At 45.1% G+C, this 7,503-nt stretch overlaps 1 protein-coding gene across 1 annotated transcript in view; it reads right to left on the bottom strand.

The window, feature by feature from the left end:
* PLEKHM1 (pleckstrin homology and RUN domain containing M1) overlaps nt 1-7,503 on the bottom strand; it is a 621,215-nt gene that overhangs the window by 133,447 nt on the left and 480,265 nt on the right. The window lies entirely within an intron of this gene.

The raw sequence follows: 7,503 nt of genomic DNA, 5'->3' as shown, positions 1-7,503 counted from the left end.
AACTGGCAAGTGTCAAGCTCATCCATTTAAAAGCCACATAAAAGTAAACCTAAGCAGGATTCTTCTTTGGAAGTTTTTAAATTTAGGGGCAGCATAGAATGACATGATATTTAGCATCAGTCGGAATTGGCTTGACAGTAATGGGTACATTTGGGTTTGACCTCTAGTTCCAAAAATTATTGTCTTGCACCTTAAGTGAGTCACTTAACCATCCTGAGTTCCTGCATCTAAAAAATGGGGGATCAGTGTGGCAACGCATCTGAAAGCATTCTGTAAACCAAGGTGCAGTGCAAATGTTGTTGTTGTTAGGTGCCATGGAATCGGTTCCGGCTCTGAGCGACCCCATGTACAACAGACTGAAATACTGCCCACTCCTGCACCATCCTCATAGCAGTTGCTATGTTTGAGCCCACTGTTGAAGCCACTGTGTCAGTTCATCTTGTTGAGGGTCTTCCTCTTTTTCACTGACCCTCTACCTTACCAAGCATGATGTCCTTCTCCAGGGATTGGTCCCTCCTGATAACGTGTCCAAAGTAAGTGAGAACAAGTCTGGCCAGCCTCGCTTCTAAGGAGCCTGCTGGCAATGCAAATGCTAGCCTACTGTTACTGAATTCAGCATTTCATTCCAGTGGAGCTAGAAGTCCATGTTTAGACCCACCTTCACTGGAGATTACTGAAAACGCTGCTTCTGGCCGCATGCCTTTTGGGTTCTGTGAGCATCCCTTACTGAATAAAACTTGATGATGGCATAGAAGCCAGGACGGGCCACTGCAGTGTTTGGGAAGACACTCCCTGAATACAGAAGGCCAAACTTGGAGAATACTGTGAACAAAGAATGTCATGGGGAGGTCTAATTTAGGAAATAATATTGGAGTTATTATTCCCTCTCCTTGAGCATAGAGAATGTGACCCAGCAGGAGCTGGGCTCACAAGGACTCACAAGGACACATCAATTGGGCCCTGAGGTATAAAGACAATAGCTAAGATAATCTTGGAAAATACCTTTTAGGGAAACTTTCACATAAAGCCAGTCAAAGAGAACACAAAAGACTTTCCACTCTTACCTTTTTCTACTAGCATTTAGTGAATAGAATTTTGTTGGACCCATGAAGACCCTCCTGACTCTTGTTACTGAAACCTGTACCAGTGATTGTTAAAAAGGACAATTCAAAATGTAGGGTCACAGTTTCTAGCGAATCTGAAAAGGCTAAGCTTTGAATGGTTTTGCCCATTCGTAATGTTAATATATACTGATGATTCTGTAATGGTCTTTGGACTCGGGCAGACATGGCTGTGGCAGCATGCTTGTCCGTTTTCTCACTTTCGTCTGCTTACTGTGATATTTCCTAGGATTCGGGCAGACGTGGCTCTGGCAGCATGGCTGTCCGTTTCCCACTTTGGCCTTTTTGAATATATGCCGAATAAAACTTTTTTTTTGCTTTACTAGACTTTGTCACTTCTGTGGGAACTGCAAACGGCACGAACTCCGCCATCCTACAGCCACTGCGCTTGCGCGACTGAGACTCAAGTACCACTGCGCCTGCGCAAGATGCGCCCGCGAATTTTTGAAGGGAGTGCGCGCGAGGGGCGGGCCGGTTCCGTGTGGGCGGGAGGTGGTAGCTGTTGGAGGGCGTGGGTGGCCTCGGCCCCTCCCTCGTCCCGCCCACCCCAGGCCGGCCTCTGCATCTAGTTCCCCTCAAGCCTCACCGCCCCAATCTCACAGTTTAGAGCTGGAATTAAAGTGTGTTTTTAGGGTAGCGTCCTAAGGGTAGCTTACAGGATCAAAGAATACAGACATCTTTTTAGCTGTGGCCTTATCTTCACTCCTAGAGAAGGGGCCTAGAGAACTAGGTAGAACTACTTACTGAGCTTTATAAAGAATTCCAGACGCTAAATCAGAAATGACCACTAAAGATGCAATCCTTTGATTTAAGAGTGCTTTCAGGAGTTAAAAATATGCAAATCAAGGTATAACTCACTGTCTTAATTATTTAGTGCTGCTGTAATAGAAATACCACAAGTGGGTGGCTTTAACAAAGGGAAATTTATTCTCTCACAGTTTGGGAGGCTAGAAGTCACATTCAAGGTGCCTGCTCTAGGGGAAAGTCCTTGTCATCAATCTTCCCCTGGTCGAGGGGCTTCTCAGTGCAGATACCCTGGGTCCAAAGTACACGCTCCCCTCCTAGTTCTTCATTCTTGGTGGTAGGAGGTCCCTCTCCTCTCTGCTGCTTCTCTCTTTTGTATCTCAAGAGATTGACTCAAAATACAGCCTACTCATAGATGTAGATTGAGTCCGGTCTCATTAACATAACTGCCTCTAATCCTGCCTCATTAACATCATAGAGGTTAGGATTTACAACACTTAGGATAATCACATCAGATCACAAAATGGAGAACCACCACACAATGCTGGGAATCCTGGCCTAGCCAAGTTGACACACCTTTTTGGGAGGCACAATTCAATCCATAACACTCACTAAGCCATTAACATTCTAGTATGAAATCCTTTTAAAAGAAATCCCTGAGAGTCCTACATAATTCTGGTAAACTGTGTATGTATGTTTGTGGGGGAAGGTGGGTGGGGTGAGGAGGATAGATAAATTTGGAAAATCTAAGAGTGGGTCCAAGTAGGGCCCCAAAATTGGAAATGGTGATGCCTGAGAAGGGGTGTTCTAGGCATTTTAAGAGTCAGATATTTGCCAGAGTTAACAGAGAGGTAAAGTGGGTCCCAAAACTCTTTATTTTAATCCTAGAATGTCAGAGTCAGAAGAAACAGTGTAAAACATGTCTCATGTGGTTTCCCAAATACTGGTCCTCAAACCTGTGTTGGCCTGTGAGGAGGTTTTCAGGTTTTCGCAAAATGAGAAAAGGACAATATAATCACATTTTTTCTTTCTTTAATTTCATAAAGCAAAAGCTATTCCATTTTACTGTCATAAGATTATAACTGCCGTACAATTTTGGAGATAAAAATTGCTTTATGAAGAGATGCTGATAAATAGATGGTAGTTGTTTCGATTTAGAATCCTACTTGAGCATTAAAATAAAAAGTTGGAAATCTTATCACGGTCTTAAATTTTTGATTGATGGTTCTCTGGTCTGTGAAATCCAAAAGTCTGGAAACTACTGAGGAGTCAGATCTCTCATTTTATCGGTGAAACAGCTGAGGCCCGGAGGTAACACCCCAGTTTGGTCTGACACTACTGACGGTGGATATGAGCAGGACAATCCTCCACCTGCTCCTTTTCTGCCTTTGCCTTGTCCTTAAGCAGGTTCCTCTCCACCTCAGTGCCCTCCAAGCAAACTGCTTCCTATCCAAAGAAGCCATATTTAAAAACCTAGCTTCTAGTCCATTCTCCCAAAGCACCCCAACATCCTTGGCACCTGGCACCATTTCCACATCCCATCACTACACCAGACCCTCAGCCCCACCCATTACCTACTTCTCAACTTTCTCTTTTACTTCTAGAACAGGTGACTTTGGGGTAATTACTCGGATACTGATACTGTATCAAACTAATAATTGTAGATTTTATTATCCATTGTAATTATTTGTGTGTGTCTCTGCTTCTCCTCCTAGATTATGAACACCTGAAGAGCAGCACTTTTGTTTTATCTTGCACACTCCTACTGAATTAGGCACTCAAATACACATGAAATTAATGAATAAATTAATACATTCTTTGCACAGGGAATGCTTTAATAATTTCAAAAATACAGAAGCTTCTTCACTGTGGTCCTCTTAGTTTGCAAATGACAATCAGGAACCAGGGGCCTGGGCCTGGATGGGAACAAGGAAGAAGCCTGAGGGAACCATTTATGCCTGGGGCTCTGGTCAGTATTAACTGTGAATGGGGAGGGAAGAAAATGACATGAAGTGGAGGCAAGAGGAAGAAGAAATGAAGAATTCCCAGGTGAGGGCAGCAGTTCTGGAATAACTTCACAGTAAGCTTGTACCCTGGCTCATGCCAGTCGACATCCTGTCATCCAATAGGAGAGTGGCCGGCCTGAACAGTGCAGCTTCCATTCTATCCTGTGGAGAAAAAAGATATGGTTCTTGCTTTTCCATTTAGTAGTTTCTTCTCCACACACGACACAGCTCTTGGTGAGTCTTCCATGCAGAGAAACACCCAGAATTCCCTTCATTCCTAGTTCTCTGGGTTGTCCGTTAGTGGTCCCTCTGGTTCTTCCTTTAAACATCCCTCATCCCTGGTGTTTGTCCTCTTCCCCATTCAGTATGTTGCAACATTTTCAAATCCTTATCTCCCTCTGAAAGGGGAGAGTACTGTTTTAGAGGGCCAAGTGTGACTGGAAAAAAAAACAAAATCCCGTTGAGTCTCCTTTCAGACAGGATAAGCCCTAATGATCATCAATGTTCCTTCATTTGTGAGGTGTTTCAGAGTAGGCAAGACATTTAACTCCTTCCATCCTCACAGTCACCTGTTAGAGGCAGCCAGAGCAGATTTGTATATCCAGCTTGAAGCTCAGGAAAGTTGGGTGACCATCCCATCCCAATGTCCACCATCTGTGAGTTGACAGCTTTGGAGGTGTCTGCCCAGCTGATGAGTAGTACATCATTTTATGGAAAATGTTGCTCTCAGTTATGAAGAGAGGGCCCCTGTGGTAGTCATGATTGTGTTGCCTAACCTCTCCCATGGCTACAGCTGATTGGACCAAAGGGAAACACCTGATCCAAACTGAACCAATCAGATTCTCTATCCCAGGAACTTGGATTGGGTCTGAGCCTAGCTGTCTATGGGTGCCTAGAACTTTAGCCCATAAACTTGGGGCAGCCTTAGTCTGTTCTGTGCACCGAGCAGCAGAGAAACTGGTCTGCAGAGAGAGAGTAGTGAGCAAATGTACCAGGAGAAGCAGAAACCTGCCACTGAAAACTTGCTGACAGTTTCCAGTCCTGGTTCCATTCTCTTCCTGAGGCCCAGCTGCACCCCTGTGGGTAGGCTCAGTGAGACACCCTGTCCTCACAGAATAAATTTCTCTCAGTTAACCCAAGTTGTTTTCTGTTACTGCAACCAAAAGAGTTTTGTTAATACCCTCTTAGGGAAAGAACCAGGTCGCAAGTCTTCTAACTCGGACTTCCAAGCGCTTCCACTACACCACGTTTGTCTAGACTGCTGAAGGGGAGAGCCCACAGGTCCTTGCCCCTTTATCACATCCACCATTCTTGGGGGACTCTGCCAGTTAACTCAGTCCCAGTGTCCTCCTCACCAGCTGTTCAAACCCCCTCCACCGGATACGATCTTTTTCACACAGTTGACGGTTGAGAGAAGGTCGGGGTTCAGCAGTTCTGAAGGGAGGAAGAGAATACATGTAAGTGCACAGAGGAGAATCCCAAAGACTGAGGTAGAAACTGGCCCTCCCTCATAGGCATGTGCTGCCCAGAGACCTAGTATTTCTAGATTAGGCACGGTCTCCCTTCCAGGGGTCCATTTAGACATCCCTACAATGGCTGCTGGAGGTCAGGGTTGGGGCGGGGGAAGGGCGCAGGAGGACTGAGATTTGGGCCTGTTCCTTACCATACTTCCTAACCAGAACAAACAGTGTTTCACCCAAAGTTTCTAGGGAGAGGAAATGTCAAAACAGGGAGCAAAAGTGCCAAGGTGAAGTCCTGCTTGATGAGGAGGGCTCTCCAAGTGAGGAGCCCAGGGATATTAAGCAGAGTATGAAGGAGGAAGTCAGGGGCAGAGTCATGGACCCTGTTGAGCCTCCTGGATCACCTCAGCAGTGGTGAGTTTACACTTGGCCTTTGGTCAGATCATTAGCCAAGGACAGTATTACTTAGTGGTTGGAGGTGATGCTGCAAGGCCACCAGTCTAGCATTTAGTACTGGTTCTCTCTATAAGCCTCAGTTTGCTCATCTGTAAAGTGGGAATCATAGTCGTTTCCACTACATGGAGAGTTGACAGGATGAAACGAGCTGTGCGTAGTGCATAATAAGCTCTCGGTAAGTGTTGGCTGCTGCCACTGCTCTACTAGTACTGGCCGTGCAGAGCTTGAGGACCTGCAGAATCTCCTAACTGGATGGACATTAGGGCCACTAGTCTAACTCTCTGTTCAGTAAAGGGATTCCTTGATTCCTTGGATCACCCTTCTGGGGCATTCCCTGGCTATGGTGAGAAGTCCTGTGAGTAGAACCTAGTCTCCCCTCTCCCACGCTGGGGCCCTGGCCAGACCTATACAGTCCGTGCGGCAAAGGTTTTCTGAGTGACTCAGATAATCATTGCACCAGTAGTGGCTGTTGATCTGGAAGATGCCATAGTCAAAGCTGCTGTCTGCATTTTGTCTTATCTTTGGTGTGTTGAACTTGCTTTCCACAAAAGCCAGGCACAGCCCTTAGGTCAGGGAGAAGAGGGTCAGGATTTAGAGACAAGGAGTCAAAGAAAGGAGCCAGGCCCAAGAGGCTAGATGGGGCTAAAGGGCTAGAAAGAAATACCCATTGGCCTCTCTTCCCATCCTTCCATCTGTCCACCCACCTATTAATACATCTCACCTATCCATCCAGCCATCCATTCATCCATCCATCAAGATAACCACTTATCCATCCATCCGTCCGTCCATCCTTTCTTCACTTAGTAAGTACCTACTGTGTGCCAGAAACTGTATAAAGCCCTGTGAGGGACATTTAGCTGGGTCAAAAACAAACGCTGCCTTCAAGGGCCTAAAGTACAATAAAGAAGATGATATGCCTAAAAAACCACAAAGCAAGGTAGAAGAAGAAAATGATACAAGGCATGTATGCACAAATTCTGGGCCAAGTGCAAGAAATCTCTTCCATGGAGGATGAAGCTTTTGCATTGGCTGTTCCCTCTGCCTGGAATGCTATTCCAGCAGACATTTGAGTGGCCAAGTCCCTCACTTCATTTAGCACGGTTCAAAGTCCCCTTCTCAGAAACAAATCACCGTTTTCATATGGAAAGGGAAGAGGCCCCTAATAAATAAAGCATTACTCAAGAAGAAGAACAAAGTGGGAGGCCTCACACTACCTGATCTTAGAACCTATTATACTGCCACGGTAGTCAAAACAGCCTGGTACTGGTATAACAACAGATACACAGACCAATGGAACAGAATTGAGAATCCAGATACAAATTAGCCACCTACGAGCAGCTGATATTTGACAAAGGCCGAAAGTCCATTAATTGGGGAAAAGACAGTCTCTTTAACAAACGGTGCTGCCAGAACTGGATATCCATCTGCAAAAAACTGAAACAAGAACCATACCTCACACCATGCACAAAAACTAACTCAAAATGGATCAAAGACTTAAATATAAAATCGAAAATAATAAAGATCACGGAAGAAAAAATAGGGACAATGCTAGGAGCCCTAATACATGGCATAAACACAATACAAACCATAAGCAACAATGCACAAGCACCAGAAGAGACACTAGATAACTGGGAGCTCCTAAAAATCAAACACTTATGCTCATCAAAAGACTTCACCAAAAGAGTCAAAAGACAACCTACAGACTGGGAAAAAATT

The sequence above is a fragment of the Trichechus manatus genome, unplaced genomic scaffold (genome assembly GCF_000243295.1).
Source record: "Trichechus manatus latirostris isolate Lorelei unplaced genomic scaffold, TriManLat1.0 scaffold00028, whole genome shotgun sequence".
Taxonomy (NCBI): domain Eukaryota; kingdom Metazoa; phylum Chordata; class Mammalia; order Sirenia; family Trichechidae; genus Trichechus; species Trichechus manatus.
This window is presented reverse-complemented; position numbering and strand designations above follow the sequence as displayed.